This window comes from Salminus brasiliensis, chromosome 8, assembly GCF_030463535.1.
Source record: "Salminus brasiliensis chromosome 8, fSalBra1.hap2, whole genome shotgun sequence".
Lineage (NCBI taxonomy): Eukaryota > Metazoa > Chordata > Actinopteri > Characiformes > Bryconidae > Salminus > Salminus brasiliensis.
This window is the reverse complement of record NC_132885.1, coordinates 17,836,664-17,859,309: the sequence shown is the minus strand read 5'-3', so window position 1 is coordinate 17,859,309 and position 22,646 is coordinate 17,836,664. Positions and strand designations below refer to the sequence as shown.

Here is a 22,646-nt window from a genome sequence, read left to right as displayed (position 1 = left end):
GATAAAATGCTTTGGCAGGGAATGAAGCTCATTGGGCAAGAGGGGGAAAAACTTGTAAATATGGCAGTGGACCAATGTCTGCCTGTCCCCTCGTTGGCGGTGGTGTTTAATTAATGACTCCGCTGCCACAATGCGATATCATTACCACATGATTTCATCCAGAAAAGCTGAGTGTGATATAAATAGCCATTCCAATTCCAATGGGTCCTGGCCGATCAGCGAAGTGGACCCAAGCCTTGCTGACATGCCTGCTATTGACTCTAATAGGGATTATAGATCTGTCCTGCACAAAACACTGGGTGAGCTACCGGAGTAGCGTGCAATTTGAGCAGAAAAACAAATCTCCCATAGTAATGCGATTGCTTCTGACATTGCTTATATAATACATAAGATGCCATGGTAACAGATGAAAATGTTCTATAAAACAGATCTGTCCTTTGTGATGTAACACGCTGGCAAGCCCATTTCTGCATTGTGATGCGTAAGGAAATGAAGTGGCGTGATAATTGCCTTTTAGACTAATGAATCGGCGAGCTGCAGCTACCCGGAAGGCTTTTTCTCCCGAGTTAGATCATCCAAACGAACATGATACCAAGATTCGGAAAGATTAGGAGAGTCACTGCAAGCACTGCAATGCAGGACACTACTGACCAGTGTATTTATGTCAAAATGAGAGACTGCTAGCCTGCATGTCTTGCTGACGAAGAGAGCTGCAGTCTAGAAAGGTACTGCACCAAGGACAAAGAAAGACAACTGGGGCAATGGGAAGAATGAATGATGGTTGAAACAGAGGTGGGATTGATTAAGAGATGACTGAGGCAGGGCTGGGAGGTTCGAGGTGAAGCAAAAAACATGGACGCTGGAGACGGAGATGGAAAGAGGAGGAGAAACCAGGTAATCTCAGGAGGAAAGCAGTGTTGATAAACAAAGGGCTGGTAATAAGGCAGGCCTGCACTATGCAGCAGATGGCTAGATGACTCACTCATCACTGGGAATGAGATAGAGAGACAGACACACGAGACAGAGAGAGAGAGAGAGAGGGAGATACTATCAGAGAATCGAAGATATCATTCATTGTTCCCCTGGTCAGATGTGCGCTTACTGTGATAAGGTTTTCTCAAGGTTTCCTCCTCTCGATCCGGGGGAGTTTTTCATTGCCACTGTTGCCACTAGCTTGCTCAAAAGAGGCTCGTATCCGGATCTCTACGGATCTTCTTTGTGAATAGCGCTAAAGAAATAAATCTGAATTGAACTGAATTGAATTGATAAGCCTCTGACTGTCGCTGTTTCTAGTCTCATATAGATTAGAACAAAAATCTTGTGAAAAACACACATTCCTTTTTAATTCTTTTAATTATCGTTTTGGCAGAAAAGCCTAATAATATTGACTGTAATAGTATATTAATGGTAATGTTGTGTGAACCCTGTATAACAAATAAACCTACAAAAATGTAGATGTTTTTAACTGGATTGGATTGGGGCTGATCCAAGCATATTTAAATGGATTATGGTTTATGGATTATGATTATAATGGAGTATTGAATGTTTTAAGGATGATCTAGTTTGCATCCTTTGTTTTTACTGCTGTGCTCTAGCATCAAAGCATCCATTGGTGTTTTCTAGGCACTAGAAAGAAGTGTGGACCTTCTTTTAGGGTGAAACTTAAAAACAGAACATGATATCTGTGATTCTAGCAGTTTGACAGCATGTGAGCTGCTTTTCCTCCAGACGTTTGTCTATTTTTTGCCAATTTTGCCTATGCCACAGTTAACCATGTGAATAGCCTACCACCACGTGAACGGCACCTGTTAAATTAGAGTTGGTTAGAAATTAAATGAAAATGCTCTGGTTTACCAGCTCCACACTGGGAGTTTCAAACTGCTTTTTTGTTTTTAGGCAGTATTGCACAGGGTGTTCAAAACGAAGAGGCTAATGCCCACATGATAAAGAAAACAACAAAAAAAACAAAACAAAAGAAGTCAACTAAAACCAACAGAGCTCAGTTAATAGTATGGTGGTACCACTACACACACCACATGAAGTGATTTTACTACTGTCTTGTAAAGTAACTGGGCTCTGAATGATCAGGGATGTCAGTTAGACATTAAACACATTATAATAATATTAATTATAATTATAAGACATTCTTAAAAATACCATACAAAATGAATCAGTCCAGAATATCATGTTATATATCATGTCAAGCTGGTTATGCTGATTGACCAGCTTAGCTCTTGACCAGCTTAGGGTATGCATGAGAATTTCCCCCACTGCGGGACTAAAGGATTACACAATACGTACATTAAGAGTTTCCCTGTAAACTTGCTGCTTTGGAGGTTTTTGCATGACGTTGACAATATTTGCATGGTAAGTCAATCTGTTTTTTGTTTGCAAAATAAAAGGATGCGGTTGTGGTGTCAGCTATGCATTTGTTTCTGTATGCTAGTGAAGGTTTGTTTGAGCATGGTATTTTAGTTTAGCTGGTCTACAAGCATAATCAACCTGACCAAGCTAGACAACCAGCATGACCAATAAGATCAAGCATGACCAAGATCATGACCAGCTTTTTAAACACCTTCAAAGACCACCAAGAACAGCTTAGACCATCCAAAACCAACTACCGGCAAACAATTTTTAGCAGGGGTCTTGCTATGATAGCTACAGTACTCTTCTAAAGCAGGGATCATCTATCCTGATCCAGGTGGACATGGTCCAGTACAGTTTGCCGATTTCTCTGCTTTGACACACCGACTAAACATGGTAATTAACTAATGCACTCAATGCGCTGATTATTACACTGTGCAGGACATCAGCCTTCCAAGACTGGAATTGATGACCTGTGCTGCAAGGATTCAGCCTAAGAATGCTGTCAGTACTGAAGATACGCAGTAAGATCCTTAATTCGTGAAACTGCTCAGCAGACAGCTCTCAGTGCCTTGCTTCTCGCCTTTGGTTGAGCAGTACTTGAGGATGTCCCGAGGTCCTGCCTGTGGCAACCATACTTCAACTGTGCTAAGGCTCCATGTCAGTTCTAATAATTGTCAGAGGACAGAACAACACAGGACCCTCACAAAACCCTATTTCCAGGGTTCCTCCTGTTCAGCGTGTGCACACACACACACATACACACTAAAGCCAGCGCTTTGTTGTTCTGAGGGACTGGAGATGGGATCAAAGCAGGGGAGCACCACGTGAAGGTGCCCTAGTCTTGCTGGGATCCAGTTGGCCGGTAATGGGCTTTCATTCGGGGGCGAGGAGGTGAGAGCAGGGAAGGAGTGAGGGGAGGGAAAGGGGGATTAGAAATGAGTAGGGAGAGGGAGGGACTGCAATTGATCAGCTGTCATCTCTGTGGACTGCAAGCTACTGTGCCTTTGACCGGAAAGAGCAAGTCCCAACCGGGCGACAGAGCTATAGTTACCTCCAGCCACACATCTTCAATTCAAAGTGCTTCCTTCATGCAAACACTGCAGCTTCTGCATACAATATAGACAATCTGGAAACACCCACATCTTTAGACAAAGTCAGTGTGACACTGACCTCAAACACCACTATAATTTCAGTGATCAGAACTGAACAGTAATAGATTGATAATAGATTATCATCACTATATGTTTGGTTTCGAAAAGCAAGCGGCTTAGTTCCTAAAATTAAGTTGGATATCGGTACAAAGAGGACAAAAGCACAAATCTGTGATGATTCAGAACACGATATTAGGCAAGGTAAAGTTTTTTTTGCATTTTTACATAATTGGAATCTGGCAGTTGCTTCTTACATTGTGTCAGTTTCAATAATTTCACAATAAATAGACCAATACAAGTCCTACAAAAGTATGTAATCAAATACAAAATAATCACACAATACATACATTAAGAGTTTTCCTGTAAACTTGCTACTTTGGAGATATTAGGTTTTTGCATGACCACAACAGTATTTGCATGGTAAATCAATCTGTTTTTTGTGTGCAAAATAAAAGGATGCGGTTGTGGTGTCGGCTATGCATTTGTTCCTGTATGCTAGTGATGTTTTTATTTGAGCATGGTACTTTAGTTGTCCATTGACGTGTTTAAATAGAAATAAGTCATTTTACAGGGAAAAAAAACTGATTCTGAACTGAGATCAGTACCAGGCGTCACTCATGGACTCAGCAGTAGTGTTTTCAATAGTGTTTTTAGTAGGAAAGCTAGCATTCAATACATGTGCACCTTTATAACACATGTCAATCCTCTTTGTCAAACACTACTGAAAATCTTATGGTGCAAAATGAAGGTGTGTCAAATGGTTCTTTGAGTGATGTCATAGAAGAACCACTTTTGGTTCCATACAGAACCATGTTCTATATATATTATGTTATACATTATATTATATAGAACCATGTTCTATATAATTTTTTTTTAGAACATCACTGTCGATAAACTCAAGGAAGAATTAGAATTCAAGACAGAATCCACCCACCATCATAATACTATGCTTAAAAGGCTGCAGGAAAGGCACTTGTAATCAAGCTGTGAATGAAGAGTCTTCCACACAGCATGACAAATGATTTACGAGAATTCATTACGACTGGCTGCCTCTATAACTGTAAGAAACTCCTCAGCCACAAACACCAGGATAAAGTCCTGATGGCAATCAGAAGCCCGCCCATGCCTTACTTACTGTTAGTAAGTGCTTTCTTGATGCTACAGTATGCAAATCTGCTCGTGTCACCCCAATTTATTTTCCAATTTCCTGTGAGATCCTCAGATACTCTCTCTGAACCGCCCTCTCTCTCTCTGCTGTCTCAGAGGATGAAATATTGAGAGCATTCTGCCTCTCAGCAGACCGGGTCCTTTTTTTTTTTTTTTTTGCCCATGTGTGCCAGACACTCCCCCGACCACACTGAAGCAGGAGTAGTCCAACCGTGTCTGATAACTAGATCTGGAGCTCTGACCACCCACCAGTATTTCACGCACCCACACACACACATACACACTCATGCATACATGCATACACACACACACACATTAATCAACCATGCATGATCCAACATGCTGCTTCATAAAAGAGAGCGGCTGTCTGGCCAGGCTGTGTCCAGTGTAATGTGGGGATGGGTTGAAGTGGACTGGGCTGGGCTAGAAACTAGAGCGCTGGTCTACATTTGGTGAACAGTGCGACCCCTCACCCATCCATCCACCCCCCGCCCCTTAAATCGCCAGGACAACACGGCGGTGGGTCACTGAGGCATGACTGCACAACTCCGCACAACAGAGGAAGGATCGTGTGACAATGCTGAATGAGTACACTCACATTCAGCTCTCCTCTCTCTCTCTCTCTCTCTCTCTCTCTCTCTGTCTTTGTGTTTCTGTTTCAAAGCTTTTCAGTGCTTTCAGGTAACTATACATACCAAAACATTACACCATACACATGCTTCAGTTAATATACAATTATTAATGGCACATCAGAAATCAAAATCAAGCAACGCCCTCATTCCTTATCACAACCAATTATCAAGCAATCTTTAATAAAATCCCTAAAACCTGACTAAGCATTAAAACAGTCCCGTTTCAGAAGTTCAAATAATTCATCAAGTACCACCCTGAACTGCTATCTCAGCCCATTTACCTATCCAGCATGCAGCAAAGGCAAATAGGACAGTAAAATGCAAAAACAGCGCCAGAAGAAAGCCCCATACACGCACCGTGGGAGAGGAGAGCGAGAGCGCGCTGAGGTGAGGTGTGTTCTGCTCTGGTCTAAGATCAGCATGTGAGCCCTCTCTCAGCTCCCTCTGCTATTGTTACAGCAGAGGGCTCTTCACTGAGCATGCTCCAACCACGGCTCCGCTCGCCCGTTGGCATAGGAACCAGAGAAACACAAGGCTGTCCGAAAGGACCTCCTAGACACATCCTCCCTCTCTCTCTCTGTCTTTCCCCACCTGCTCTCCCACCAGGGCATTCCTTTGTTTTTGTTGTGTGTAATCTTTTCTATTAGACCAACCTTAGAAACTGTGAACACAGTGATCTGACACTGCACACCTACAACACACACAGACACACACAGACACACACACACACACACACCTAATGAACATGAGGTGCTGTTTCATCATTTTCCTCTCCTTTCACTCATTTAATCACCCTGGCAGACAATGATGTACCGACTCTATACTTCTATTAGATAATTAACCACTGAGCACATTTCTACTGTGCGTCTGTGCCTCTGCCTGAAGACAATGAATAAATAATGCCCACCTGAAACGTGGATCATATCCTATCACCTTTATATTGCACGGTAGAGAAGACCAGAGGTCACTCCATTGAGACCTCTACTCTGGACTTTACCTGATCCTTCGAAAAAAAAAGTGACGGGGTTACGCCTTCAGAAGTCGTTTTATATGGGGAGCTCCCTACCTCACTACAGGAACGCACCGCAGGGCGCTGCATCATTCCTCCGGACTCCCATGGGACGGCTTTCAAAGTGTATTGGCTGAGCAGTGTAATTACAGTATTCTGTGTGAGGCTGGCATGGTCGAGCCATATGGGGGCGGCTAATCCCCTCTCTGCTCCCACACATGCGCCCCACTCGCACCCGCAGACAGACAGCAAAAGCAGCTTGAGCTGAGTGTGAAACAGACATCAACTGAGCCTGTCAATCTGTCATAACCTGAGCTGCAGCCGGTCTGGACCTGACAGGACGTTAGGAGGGCTTTCCTCTTCGTTTCGGTTCTTCCCATTGTAACAAAGGGGCAGGCATTCAGCTGCTCCATTATCACCATTCACTACCCATTTCCCTAGAGAGACTCAAATTTACTATAAGTTGCTGCTCTAAGGCTGCCGGCTGACCCCACGTCTGCAAAAAGCCTGTTTTAAGTCAGCAGCCTCTTGGATTTCAGAGAAACGTGCAACGTGATAGACAATCAATATCTAGGATATAGAATTAGTTCTGTTCTGTAATTAAGATAGCATAAGATAGCAAGAACGTGATTCATTAAAGCACGCAAAGCAAGTTCTATTACACATCTGTAACAATTACTTGATGGCCACTTTGTTATTCCAAGAAATGAAAAATTGGAATTAGAATTAGAAATAATTAATGGGAAATTAATTAGCTCACATCAAGGGACCATATCAGAGAAAATCTACTTTTCTCACTTGTTTTCAAATAAAAGAGCTTGCATTTGGATGTAAACACTGTTTATGTATAAGAAATAACTGACATTACAATAGTTGTGATACTACAAATACAGGAATTTTCACCAGAAGTCAATGATCCAATATGCCACAATATTAATGATGCACTCTGTTTATCAAAGACTGGAGTGAAATAAACAATATTGGACAAATATCATCTGCCTCTGGTCGATATGTCAGGGAACATGAGAACAGTGGGAATATTTCTTTTTGTATCAAGCAGCAATTAAGTAGTAACATTTTATTAAAATTGACTTTTTTGACTTTGCACATCCTGAGATGTGACTATTGCGCATGCCCACATTGCGATGACTATGCTGGAACAATATATTGTGTATTATATCAGACGTCAGGGTACAGTAACAAAAACAGCCTTGGACCTACACTGTCATCTTCCTTAATGATTTCCTAAATCAGTCTAATCTGTCTCTGTTTCGTTTATATTGCAAAACCAGTTTTTGTGTAATTTTGCTATTTACATTTACATTTATATTTCTTTGAAGTTTCCTTGCTCTGGTGTGGAGGTTGACCATTATTGGTTTTTTTAATTTTTTTATTAACAAATTATTTTGTCAGGTTTTGCTCTGCATTGTATACAAACAATGTTATAAAACAAAATTATCATGTAAAAATGTTTCTGGTACAGGAGGTACATCTGCTTAGCACTGAATGATTCCAGGTAGGCTCTGGACCCAGGGAGAAATGGATAAGAAGATGAAAGGAACTATAGAGGTGTTTTATAAAATGTTGGATACATTTCCTTAAAATTATCCTAATGATCTCTTTTATACTAAGAAACAGAACGTAATGACCTAGTTAATGACTTTCCTATTGACATTAATTTTTGACACATAGTGTATTTTACAATACTTAGTCTTCTAAAGACACATTTGTTTATCTTTTTTTTCACCAAATTACTTAAAATGGTTAAAAAATGCCCTATGTAATATATATTGCTTTTGTGTTTCTCAGCACATGTATTTTCAAAACATGCACCACGGTTTGTTTTCTGCTCCCACAGTTCTGTCCAGACCTTCCAGTTTGACACACTTTATTGTCCATTTCTAAATACATCATCCATCATGGAAAAAATGCACAAAGAGGCCCCATCATTTTTCGGCTGTGGCAGATTTATGAAGGCGGTTTGTACGAAAGCACTGTGAAGAACAAAATATGAAATACGACCTGGTTTGACAGGTTACAAGCAAGGCCCTGAATTTCACTGTAGTGATGCTTTTGTGAAGTTCCAGCAGGCCTGCGTTGTTGGTTAATGCGACGTACTGAAATGATCTGTATTTAACAGAGATTCAGCAGATGCTGCAGATCTATCACCAGGTCTTTATACCGCAGCCGATCATATTGGAGCTGTGAGGCTAGGTGATAAAAGATGAGGAATTGATGGCCCCAGGGCTGAGTCGGCCCATTAGGGAGCACCACACATGTGGTCCCTGCTCTGAGAAAAGCAGCACAGCCACAGAGCCACTGCCATCACTCCGCCTAGAGCTTCGACCATTCCTAATTTATGAGGGCTCTACCACAGCTAAATAATTTATACACAGCCCCACACAGCGATCACAGACACATTGCCTATGTGTTATAAATTAAAAAAAAAAAATACTGTTTCAGTGACGGATTGTCCCTCCGTTCTTTTTTTGGCACATGGTCTATATTTAGAATTGCGTATGGATCAGTGTGTGATGGCAGCAACACTGAAGAATGCAACTTTTACTATCAAATGATAGTAGAGAGACTATAAAGCTAATAGAAATACAGCTAATTTAAAGCCACCACATGAGACTACACTAAATAATAACCCGAAAACTATTTTCCACGTTTGTCACCAACAGGACAGCAATGAATACAAATTAGCACATTTATTCTTAATTAGCACCTATTGTACTACACTGTCCATCTCTGTCACATTCTACATCATTCAAAAAGCTAAACAATGGCAACTAGTGCTATTCCCTTAGAGGGAACAATGCATTGTTTGTCAGTGCCTACACCGAACAGTCAGCCTAGTATGAGGATAGATTGGGGGGAGGGGGGGGTCTACCTACATACAGGATGTTGTAAAAATGAATAACAGTAGCATGTGCTGGAAAAAAGGAATCTGTACTATTTACTCAGCTGGCAATCATGTCAATCATAAATGTCACTGGGACACAATGTTGTCCATTAATGAGAGTCTGGATGGGGGACAATCGATTGTGATATGGGCATAATGCACAAAGGCCACACTGACACAAATAAAGAGAAGATGACACACATACATCACTTGCTGGGACCCTAGCAGTGACATAGAAGGTTGTGAACACTTATGAAGGTGGCAGCACAGAATGTGCCGTCACGACACAACATACGCTTTTAGTTTATGGGTACAGCTTGTTTGCATGGGGTGGAGGAAGGTACACAAACACATTAGCTCCTGTGCAGTGTAGAATCTGTGAAGCAGCATGGGAACTGTCCCAAATTCCTCAGCTCAGCCACTTTCACTGAGTCACAGTAGTCACAGTTAGGGATTTAGTCATTTGTGTCAGGAAAAAAAGTGCTAGCTTTCATGTAGTTGTGTTTCAGGTTAAAAGGTGACTTTCCCTTCTGTATTCCTTGTACTTTTACTGTTTAAAGCAGCACTATGTAGCATATCTACTTTAAAATAACAACTTCAGAATTATTGTGATGCTCCCCTGACCTAAATGACAGACAATAGCACTGCTATCGTTGCTACTCCGGCCTCAGTGCACCAGAAACTGCACTGTGCAACTTTGGTTAAGCAGGCAGGACGACCCTTGTGAGAACTGCACAATGCACAGGACAGGGCTTTACCACAGCATTACATTCATGTAAAATCTTGCAATATTATTCTACTGCATCAGCCCTCATGATTCTTAGTTTCAATGACAGTTCTGCATTTCTCAGCTTGTCCAGAAATGCATGTTTAAACAGTCACATTGGGTTTTGCATATTGCATCACCTTGCGAAATGGACATGGCTGCGAGCGGGGCTAGAAAGTAGCTGTTTAAACAGTCTTCCATTTTGGTTCAGCAGTTTCACAAACCATCTAACGCACTACTGCAACCACTAAAAACCCTAAAAGAAAAGATAATTACTTGTGCCTAATGCCACTTTACTGACTGTACAATCCTGCCTCTTGTTTATGTAGTAATATAGAAACCTCACAAAAATATCTTTTTTGAAATCTCCTGTTTTGAGGTTCACGTGTGGAAATTCGCGGACAAAACCTGGTGAGATTGCGGCTTAAAGTGTGTCCTTCTGTGGTGGCTCCAAGCACAAATTACGCTTCCCAACTGTAGGGGAAACACCAAATCATGCCTAATGCTGGTTCAAGTTTTGCTATTGGTAAGAATCATGTATTTAAGTTGTGGTGTAGAATACTACAAATACCACAAGTATTACATTATTGTTATTACATTATAATAATTGAAGGGTTTTTTCCAAAAGGCTTTAAAGTCTGTCCAATGAAAAACACTATAAACACAAGTAGGTTTCTAAATGTGCATTACATTATTTAGCTTCACTAAAAAACAATTTTTTTAAGTATATTAAGCTGTTTATTAAGTATAAGTATATTAAGTATATTAAGCCGTTTATAAGAAGCATAGTTCTGACCAGAGGAGGATGGGTCCCCCTTGTGAGTCTTGGTTCCTCCCAAGGTTTCTTCCTCCAGCTCTGAGGGAGTTTTTCCTTACCACTGTCGCCGTTGGCTTGCTTACTAGGGGTCTTTGATCCTTCATGTCCTATGTTATATCTTCTTTGTCTCTGTCTTTTATTAATTACTAATTATGTAAAGCTGCTTTGTGATGACAACAGTTGTAAAAAGTGCTATACAAATAAATCTGACTTGACTTGACTTTATTTTATTCAGGCTGAAGTCACCTTAGAAAAAATACAAACTTGCCCCCTTAAGACGCCTATGGACTGCTGGCAGGCCGAAAGTGTTATTACAAACTTCTATTGCAAAGAATAGCCCCACCAGTTTACACAGAAGTCACTGTAGTTACTGAGCAATACACCTTAGTGTGTAATAAGACTTGCTGCGTTGAGGGGTTAAGTAACATAATTAAATTTACCGTCACTGGTTTGTGTCATAATATAAAGGCATGACTCTAAAATGGCAGCTACTTACTGAAAGTGCTTTATCTCAAGATCTATACTGCACATCTTTCACAGGACGTTCATCTAAACATTCGCTCACACTACACAGATACAGAAGGATAACACTACCTCGTACTGAGCAAACATTCCCACTTCACACCAGCACATTTACCAACGGAACCCAATGACCCAGTTATGGTAGGTCAACAGCGGCATGGAAAGTTTGATTAGTTCATCGATGAGAAAGCCAGACTTATGTCAGTGTTTATATAACGGCGGTATAAACCACATTCCCACAGTTAGATGCTGGCTCTCAAAGGCTTTGTCTGTTTGTACACTGCCTCAGGACACAGAGATTCTTATTACATCGTCTTTACATTTTATCAGGTGTAAAGCAATCAGCAACTTTTAGTACTCCCAAAACAATATCAAATCTGAATTTTGACAGCAATTGGACCAATATTGCTCAAAATTCTTTCTAAGGGCTGCTTTTGTAGGATTACAGTACCTTTTATATTGTATGTATTTTTACTGATTATGTGTAAGTTACAAAATTCAAATGTATATACTATCCTCTCTGAGGCAGATTGGGGTTCAATTCCCCAGTCAAGAACATCACTGCACAGTGTAAGGGTCCATGAACCAGACTCTGTCCCACAATTAAACTCTGTCTTCCAAATGCTCTAGTTTTTGTAAATAACCCTTTTAATCTAATTTCTACTGAATGCATTCAGCTACTTTTAGTTGTACCTATTGCTGACACAGATGTGCAATGCACACACCATGACTTACGCCAGGCAGGGGCTAAAGGGGTATAAAGCCTCCAACTTTTGGGATGAGTTGGGGAGCTAGGGGTGACGTGGGGAGGTGCTCTTGAAATCCTGACAGCAATGGACAGCAGAGACAGTTACTTCAACAAGCAGGAAAACCTCTTTTTTTAAATACTCTTGATTTTAGAAGAAACTGTGAATGAGCAGGAGTCCAAATACTTTTTTGGACTTTTAAAGACCATACTTTGGTCATCAGCTTTGTTTTGTACTTTGTAGACTCATATCATTGGATTAATATCACTTGTCCCCTATAGACCTTTGACCCAATGGAAATTTGGTATGTGGAGATATTTGAGTATGTATACCATATAACCAACACTCACTGTGGGAGCTAGTCAGGCTAAAGTACACCTTCGCAGCACACATATAAAAGCAAATTGTGATGTATTAGGGTATATTTTCTCATAACAACAAATATTCTCATACTGCCCTCCCCAACATTTTCTGACATTTTAGGGAAAACAATGATACACCATAGAGATCATGCTAATTGCCATGCTGAGTCATTCATTTTTTCATGTTAATATTTGCTGTTTTGCTTTGCAGGTGAAGCAGCTGTAACATTTCCACAACCATCACTTTCGTTGGAATTGCTACAAAAGCAAAAATACTGTAACACTTAAATCACTATAATATACAGCACAAATATTAACCAGCTTAATGTGACAGCAGACTTAGATACTGTTATACGTCCTCACTTAGATCACAGCATTCGGTGGTCAAGCTCCTCAGATGCACTGCCAATATTGGTGGTGTATACTGGTCTCCACTGCTTCACCTCAAGTGCAATAGAAGTAGGCTATTTTTCATCGCCCACACTCAACGGAAGAGTGGCACAGGAAGGTGTCCATGTTTGGTCTGAGATGTTCTTACATCTGACATCTGTGGGCAGTAAAGTAAAATATGCCATTCATCAGCATTCAGACAAAGTCATCTTTATGGAAACAGGAGGGTGAGTGAGCTGCTTCTGAGGAACCAGTATTTACACAACAAAGGTGGGACTTAATACGTTCTTTCAGAGCATACCAAGCAGCAGGAATATTTTGATGCAGAATATTAAGTGCATTAGGAGCTGGGCGCCATGGGCTATGCAGATGAAGGAAGGCAACAGGCAGCGGGGAGCATATGATCAGCACTGCGGGCACTTCCTATTTAGATAAGCTTTATGGTGTTTTTTTAGGTTTTTAAGACGGCTTGTAGAAGGAAATGGCATTGTTGAGACACACTGTCCAAATGTTTGGGGACACCCATCCTAATGAAACCATTCAACTTCTTTAAGTTGCACCCATTGCGGACACAGATGTGCAAATGCACACGTACACACACACAGCTTGTCTAGTCCCTGTAGAGAAGTATTATTAACAGAATAGGACTCTCTAGGAGCAGATAACCTATTGGCACCATGCCTGATGTGGGCTACCGGGGTAAACAGCCCCCCAGCATTGAGCTGTGAAGCAGTGGAACTGTGTTCTCTGGAATGATGGGAGTTGGGAGTTGGGCATGAGGTACTGTTGTGATCATCCAACATCCTGACCTCACTAACACTCTTATTTCTAAATGCAATCAAGTCCTCACAGCAATGCTCCAAAATCTAATAGAAAGGCAGCCTTCCCTGGACAGTAGAGACAGTTACTGCAACGAAATCAGGTTAAACTCTTTTTTTTTAATATCCTCGTTTTTGGAAGAAACAATGAATGAGCAGGTGTCCCAATACTTTTGTCCATACAGTGTATAAACCACATTTTCCAAGGAGATGTCATTGTTATATTAGCAGAATCCTAAAATACTGAAAATCCACAAAAAAACATAAAGAAATATAATCAATCTAATCTAATATAATATAATCCAGTCTGATAAACTATATGAATAATATTAATATCCCCTAACTAAAGGTACATATACCCATGCAGGTCTGGTGCCTTTTTGTCTTCAAGTGAAAGTAGTTTCCATTTCTCTCAGCTTTTCTGGCATAAACATTATGTAAACAATTTTTCACAGGGGATTCCCTTTTATGATGTGAAAAAAACAATAAAGTGAAGAAGAACAAAAGGCTTGTAGCCTGTGCCTATCCGATGTCAATGAATGTGGACGCTCAGTCATTTACTCAGGCTCCCTGACTGCTGTATTTGGTAAAAGAGCCCAGCAGAAACCGTAAAATGCTCTGCGTGGCTATTTCCTATTCCACGGAAGCTGCACCAGGCCTCTGGAGAGCTGAACGAGAGACCTGCATCCAGACTGCTCGATTAATCAGCATCCAACAGTTTCCTGAATAACCCTGATATAATCACATACACTGGAGCTCAGGAACATGATTAGGGCAATGGAGCCGAGTACAGAGGCCGGCTCTTCTCTTTGGGAGTAACCAACGGACAAACCCTTTTGCCTAAACACAAGAGGACCACCCCCACCTGCCGATTCAGCTCCATTAAGGATTATCCGCCACTTACAAAAGGCAGTAAGTGTGGTTCTCAGTACGGCTCTGACCTGAATTCTCAATGACCCTCACTGGAGAGCTATTTTACACACTGGAGGAGCAGATGTAACCTGACAGGGATCTGGCAGCACACATATTATCCACTGAGCCCTGGGACAAACACAGGGAGTGTTGAGCATCTCATGTCTGGTTAATATATTAATTGCCTGTAAGGGAGTGGTGTAGATAAAAGAACTGAATAAATAAGCTGAGCATTCTAGGAGACCTCAGCAGTGCTATACTGCTCGCACTGGTGTGGATTATTCCTAAGGGAATTTTACTTTTATATATTTATATCCCTTTTTCTACACAATGTTCGAATAACGGCACTGCATGCAAAAGGTCGTGTTTCCTATGTTTTGTGAAATTTCATGAGAGTGTGCTAAATGGAGGGAGTGGGAGCGTATCTGTTCTGTAAAAGCTGGCTGCAGGTGTGAGAGCTTAAATGTGAAACGGAGTATCTCTAACTAGCATGGAAGCCAGTTATGGCCTATCCAGGGCTAGTGAACCAGTCTAAAGCTATTGTAGAACTTAATCGACCTGAGATGTAACAAACAATGTGACTTAAATATGATGCTTATATATTGTCTATATATATTATTATATATTATTATATATCGTCTGATTACTGTTTATAAGACTGTGTTAATAAAATTCAAAGTGTCATTTTAAGAGAAGAAATAAAACAACTACATCAGTATAATAAAAACATGTCAGACTTACAAGACAGTATTTTAGCCACTTAGGAAGCTTGGGGTCATTAAGCATCAGGTCCCATGATACACTTGTTAATTTTTGTGGTTAATTTTGATCAGTTGCATATGTCCTGTTTCCTGAAACAAATGTTGTATTTTTTGTTAAGTGGAGGGTCTCGAGCGGTACTGGAGCCTTCCATGTTGCCATTGTTCGTTCGTAAGTCTCTCACAAGCCCTGTCCAGCAAAGCCATTAAAAGGCTGTATTTGTACTACAGAGCTCCTGTCGCAGAATCAATCATAAAAAACATACAGCGTGTGAGCAACTATGCATGAGCCCACACCACTACGAATGATCTGAAGGGTTCAACTAAGGAAATTAGTGCCATTTATAATTCATTGTGTTCATGTATTATTAACACATTAGCTTTGACAGCCCTAGTACACAAAGATCAGGCCCAAACCATTTAGTCTACCCTTGCTGAAATAAAGGACATGAGCTAATTATGCAGGGGAGCCGCTGGGAGTTCATGGTCAGTGGTCTCTGTGAAATGAGCGGGCTGTATAGTCTGGAACAGCTGTGTCTGGAGGGTCACCCTACGCTCCAACAGGCATCCACCTCACTGCTCTTACCTTATACCCCTATCAATCATGGCTAAGTATCCCCACAAACACACTAAGGAGAGACAGAGACAGACAGACAGAGGGAGAGATGTCCTGATAGTTAGTCTCCAAGACAATATCTTTATATATTTTCTCTTTCTGAGCCTCCAAATAGAGCAAAGAACTTTATGTGACCTGCTCCTTCTGATGTTTGTAGAGCCGTATTCAACAACTACAGTAGTCGCACGATTACCGCTATCATTTCCGACACACTAAAGCATTGTTTAAGACAGGCTCTGTGACTCTCTTTGTTTGGAAATATGCTAATACATTCAACTGCAAGGCTTTAATGGGTTTAATTTACATAGCATCTAATCTTTGTTACTAGCGACACAATGCAGACCCTGATAGTGAAGCTAGTCAGCAAACCAGTGTGTACCAGATGTATACTAGACAAACACCGCAGCACAGACCCCCCCTCTTTGCCTTTTTTTAATCGGTGCTGTCATGCAAAAACCTTCTGTCTCTGTATATAATGTGAATCTGGCAGTTGTTCTTTACACTGTGATAAGACAAGACAACCATATTCACCATTTGTGTCAGACACAGATGGAATTTGGCCTCCGACTTTATCCCAGCCATGCAGTGAACACACATATACACACTAGTGAGCAAACACACACAGTGGACAGTGAGCACACATGCAGCATCCGGGGAGCAGAGAGGGTTAAGGCTGTAACTCAAGGGCTCAACAGTGACAGCTTTACCAAGCCTAAGTATCAAACCTACAACCCTGTCATCAATAGCCCGGTGCTCCAACCACTGAGCCACCACTGCCCCACCAAATGTGTCAAATGTTCATGATGAACGGACCAATAGACCTCCAATGTAAAGTTGGCATTTTGGACACTGGATCTTTGCGTGACTGCGCCGACATACATCACCAATACATCCTAGAGTGTCACTATGAAAGTGCTGAAGTCCTGAAATCTCAATACACATTCATGCGATACAAACATGTAAAGTGTCAATTACAGGCTGTTTCTTACATTCATAAGAGCACAGTAACTCAGTGACGTGAGATTTTACATGGCATGCAGCAGGCAGAAGAAACTGATCCATTTCAACAGCATGAATAAGCTGACTCTAGCACTCAGTTCTATCCAGAGCTTTTTCCCAGAAGGCTCCGTCTGGTTGACGGAAAGTGGACTGTAAGTGCTGGTATTAGCATTTTATTAAGAGACTGTACAGCCTGCAGCCTCAGAGCTGCATTCGTTTTTCTATCTGGGTTTGCCTTCATGAAGCAGGTCAGGAAAACACGTCTGTTCCATGAAAAATCAACTGAGTAAAATGCCACTGTTAAACTTGACAGAAAGTGTTCAGGACACTGTGATCAATACAAACACTATACGTCCAAAAGTTTGTGGACACCCTTTCTAAGGAATGCATTCAGCTACTTTAAGTTGCACTGTGTGCAAATGCATACACACACACACATGTCCCCTGTACAGAAGTACTGCCAATAGAATAGGACTCTCTGGAGCACTTAAACATACATTTATTGGCCCCATGCTTAATGGCAGGCAAGGGCGAGAGGGGTATAATTAAATCCTCAGTGCTCCAATGCTCCAGCATCTACATAAAAATATTGCCTGGACAGTAGAGACAGTTACTCCAACAATAACCTTGATATTGTAAGAAACAATGAATAAGCAGGTGTCTTATGTCCAATACTTTTGTCCATACAGTGTATGTCAGGAAAGAACAGAAAGCATTACCTATCTACTTATCTAAAGCTGAACAGAACTGCTTAACTGTCACAGATCAAATACAATGAAGTTAATATGAGAGGCCAAGTTGAATAGAGGTCGATTACATTGCTGGCAATGAGTAATCATTTCTGTAGGCCCTGAACCCCAGCCCTACCACTTGTGTGGTGGCCTTTAGTTGATTGTGCTTTTCGTCAGGGCTACAGTTATGAGTCATTTATCACCTGGTGTCTGCAACGGCTATTTTTAAACGGAAACAATGGAGACTGTTAGGCAGACAGGTGGTCGTTTTTGTTGTAAATGGAAAGACAGCTGCCAAGACGTCAAGAAAGTCAGAGTACAGTGCAATGCTAAGAGTCAGAGACTTACATGTTCTAATCGGATAGTTGCTCAACTGCAAGTCACAAGACATCCTAATGTCAGTTCTATTACTTTTTTTATACTTTCTGGCTGCACCCTATCAGAGCAAACTGGTTGGGGAAGGAGAAGAAGGTCTTAGGTTAAAACACACCCTTGCTGAAATGACTGGGCCTTTAAGAAATCAATCATACATTTGGGGCTTTTTTCTGCTAAATGCCATAAATGTAAATGTAATGTAAATGCAATCAAACTCCTGGTGTCTATTTACCTTGTGTTTGCTTACAAAATGAGCCAAGCTGTAGCTATGTTGTAGCTATAGCCAGCTGACAGGCAATAGACCACAAAAAGAGGAGTCCACTCAATTTGTAAGCAAGTTGGTCAGCTATACAGGCCTTAGTTGCACATTTCTAACCAAATGGGGAGTAGCAGAAAGTCAAAAAGTCCCACTGAACATCAACTGGGCTGTGTTTTTCAAAAGCATCTGGGCACTAAGACGATCCTTACAAGGCTGAGCGAACGAAACACTGAACACTCTCTACCAGTTAGGATGACTGTAACACTAGGATGCTTTAGAGAAATGGGGACCTGATCGGTTGATGTGGTGTGTTTGACAAACAGTAAGCAAATTGCTATTTGATTTAAGGAACATTCAGAAATTGTCAAAATTGGACTACAGTCAGACAGTAAAAGAGGAAAATTGAAATTTGATTCCCTTTCATGGGTGGAGCTTTATGATTTGTTAAAAAGAGAAACCCAGGGGACCTTAATAACTTACAATAAGAAGACTTTACTGTGAGTGAAATGCCACTCAAAGATGGATGTGACAAAAATATTCTCTTGAGGTTATGTATCCATGGTGGAAGAGCAAATATTACTCAAGTCCATTCAAATGAGCTCTTATCTGAGAACAATTCTGAGCGTTCTTTTTACATAGGTAAACACAGTGCCTGTCTGAAACAGCTTCTACATCATCTGTGTGTGTGACGTACGTAGTTAAAGGTCAGTGGGCAAAAACACAAATGTGGAGAGGTATTTTATTAATTGCTGAATCAATACCATAAAGATGTAAAAATTATGTAAGGACGTAAACCTGTAGCTTTAACATCAGCTTTAAGGTCATCCAGATACTGCTTGAGGCCCTTTGAAAAATCTACTGCTTAGCCTCTCTTCTAATGTCTTTAGTGGAAGATATAGCCGCAATTGCTTAAAATTGACTGCGCTTTGGCCTTGGCTTGTCCAGTAGGCTATGTATCAGAGGACAAAGACATAAGCTGCAATCACTTAATGACTCCTCTAATGACCTCTGCTCATATAATGGAGACTCAATAGACTGAAGTCCATATCTAATCCAATCGTTTAATGGAGAACAACTACAGTTAAATTAAAAAGAGTCCATTACAATGTTCATAAGTGTATATCAGCTGAGCACTGCTTGAGGAACCCGAATTTTCATTGGGCGTCCGTGCAGACTTTTAAACCACGTCTCATTAAGTCTATTGCTTATTGACTCAGCTTAGTGTGCTGTCTGCTTAAAGCCCACAGAGACATCACCTGACCTGAGTTCAGTAGACATCCTAGCATAAACCTGCCAATACTGTACCGCCCAATTCCAGAGAATTATGACCAGAATTTTTCCACTTATCAAGTACACAAAATGAGTGCAGGTCTGGTGGTGTACATTTCCGTCATACGTTGAGAGATTCTATGCAGTGATCACCAACACTGCTCTTAGAGCTCCTCCCTAACTGACACCTCATAATCCATAATCCATCTAACACCTGCAATCAGAGGTGGTTGGTTATCTGAATAAAGTGTGGCAGGTTGGGGTTGGAGATGATATCTAAAGGTGACTAGCATTCTATACAGATCCATCTTCTTCATCAGGATATAACAGAGGAGGCCAGATGATTATGAAATACTAATAATAATATACATAGCTAACTAGTTTCTCTTTCACTCCTTTGATCAGTGTGTCAGAGATGAGGGGCTCTGTCTACATCTTTATGAACTCAAGGTCAACCTCCTGCTCATTTCTAATTAAAACAAGCACAGAATTTGTAACACTTCTTAGTGTTCATAGACTGCAGTGTATGTTAGGTACCAACATTACACAGTTTATCCTTAGCAACTCCACCTGACTTCTCAAGAAATCAAATTTAATGTTTTTAAAACATCATCATGTCAAACAATATTGTGACCCAAACTTATGTAACAAAGTTCTGAAAATGAGCCTCACAGCTTCTCACCCTTTACCCTTTTCCCTGTTGCTTAGATCATTCATATAATTACCAACTGTTGTAGCTTCTAATATTACTTAATAATTAATCATTGCAAGTAAGAACTGTGGATCTTCATGTCTGTTTAGCTGAAAACCTCACTGGCACCCTTCTCCTGACCTCATGTACCAGAGTTTCTTTAGTTCAACTGTGTGTACCCCTGTATATGGCATTTAAAGTAACCTCACGCTACACTCACTCACACAAAACACGCACAAGTCCTCTCTTGAATGTTCCTACCTTATCACTCACAAGAGGTAATGCAGACACTTTTAGAGCCCAGCCAGCATCAGTTTTTTCTTCTCCAAAGAATCTGTAAAAAGGCCAGCCCTAGATGATAAAAGGGCCACTGAAGACCTTTTAACTGAGGCATGCTGCTGAATAGGGAATGATGTGCATAATAAGCTGTCCTCATTCTAACAGTGAAACCTGCTCTGTGCAGCACTCTGTTTTACATATGGAGAAATATACTATAGGTCCCCCATTCGAATCAGTGAAATCAAGGTTTCTCCATGGGAAATCCCTGCCTATAGAATGGGTTGCTCTGAAAAACCTGAGGTCACCATGCCCGATGCCAAGCATTGGCTAGAAGGGTTTAAAGCCCTCCATTGGGCCGTAGAGCAGCGGAATTTGGTCCATTGGTGGGGGAACACCATTGGAATATTAGTGGCATTTATGATCCAGAATGAATCATCCAACATAAGTGTCAGACCTCAATAATGCTCTTGTGGCTGAATGCAATAAATTATCACAGCAATGAGGAAAATAGCAGCTTATATAAATTATGAAATATTAAGTATGTAGGTTAAATAAAGGGTCTTTTGGAGTAATGTGCAAGCTGAGCAGTGTTTCTTTGGAAACCTTTACATGGTCAAAGAGCAACTTGTGAACAGAAAGGACTATTTGTCTTTCACTATTCCCCCTTTCACTGTCATGGTGGTGGGCTCTGTGCACTTCTACACCAAATCGTTCCCTTTAAAGACCCCTTTCGTTCCACCATTAGGCACAAACAAACGCACACAACGAGAGCAGTGTATGGACAGGGATGAAGGTCATGGATGGCAGTTGCACAGCTATGCTGCAAGTCACAGTGCACTTCAACAGGAGGAGAATAAGAGACCCATCAGACACACAGTGGTCACTGGTCACTTACATCACTCCCTGCCTTTCAGCTTCAGAGAAGCGAAGTCCATCGCGTCGTGTCCGCTTCTCCCGGAATGCCCGGTGGATCGTGCGCCGCCTCACGCGCAGCTCACGTTGAGCTCACGTCTAGTTAACGTCACCCAGGTCACAACACTGAGTGAACGTGTTTTCGCTAATCCACCCTGAATCAGCTGCATGTGGTACCAGCTCCGTCGCGAAGCCGCCGTTAGCCTCGCCTCAGCGGTGGCTGAAGGAGAACCTCCCTCCAGCCTTCCTCTTCACGTTCCCGTGGAAACGGACATGGCTATTGCTGATTGGTCAGTGGGAGACATACCGGTGGCACATTGCCCCGCCCATTTCCAACTTTCTGAGCTGCAGTATCTTCACTGGGCTGGGCTTCTTTTCTAGGTGATATCAAATAAGAACAAAGCTAATTAATATAACAATACCCAGCCCAATAAACTAGATTACTGCAGCCACTGGTCCAGTTTTAGGGGGACCTCTAATTTTTACATATATATATATATATATATATATATATATATATATATATATATATATATATATATTTGTTATCGCATTCGTTGTTACTGTAACTTACTTGGTCAAATCATCACATCTTCAAGCAGCCGGCGCATCTTAAAGCACACAGCACACAAACTAGCACATCTTACAGCAGCTGGCACAGCGACCGACACATCCTAAACCAGCCGTCCCACCAACCGGCACACCTTACAGCAGCCGGCACACAAACTAGCACATCTTAAAGCAGCCGGCACACCTTAAGCACACAGCACACAAACTAGCAGCCGGTACACTATTTGGCACATCTTGTAGTAGCTGGCACAACACCCGGAACCTCCTAAAGCAGCCGGCACAACAACAGCCACGTCTTGAAGCAGACGGCACACACACTGGCACATCTTAATGCAACCAGCACACCATTCACATCTTACAGCAGTTGGTGCGCAAACCAGCACATCCTGAACCAGCCGTCACACCAACCGGTACACCTTACAGCACATGGCACACTATATGGCATAACTTACAGCAGCTGGCACACCGACCGACACATCCTAAACCAGCCGTCCCACCAACCGGCACACCTTACAGCACACGGCACACTATTTGGCATAACTTATAGTAGCTGGCACACCACCCGGAACCTCCTTAAGCAACCGGCACAACAACAGCCGCGTCTTGAAGCAGACGGCACACAA

At 41.5% G+C, this 22,646-nt stretch overlaps 1 protein-coding gene across 4 annotated transcripts in view; it reads right to left on the bottom strand.

Moving 5' to 3' along the window:
* The window catches only part of arhgef49 (Rho guanine nucleotide exchange factor 49), a 44,371-nt gene extending 22,714 nt beyond the window's left edge, over window positions 1-21,657 (bottom strand). For 2 of the 4 annotated variants that reach the window (XM_072685903.1, XM_072685901.1), the window contains exon 1: window positions 21,437-21,657. The gene's annotated coding sequence lies outside the window, so the exon portion shown is untranslated. Of the gene's footprint in view, window positions 1-5,674; window positions 5,733-21,436 lie in introns of those variants that run through there. The other 2 variants (XM_072685902.1, XM_072685904.1) reach the window with 2 other exon arrangements.
* Window positions 21,658-22,646: the final 989 nt, after the last annotated feature.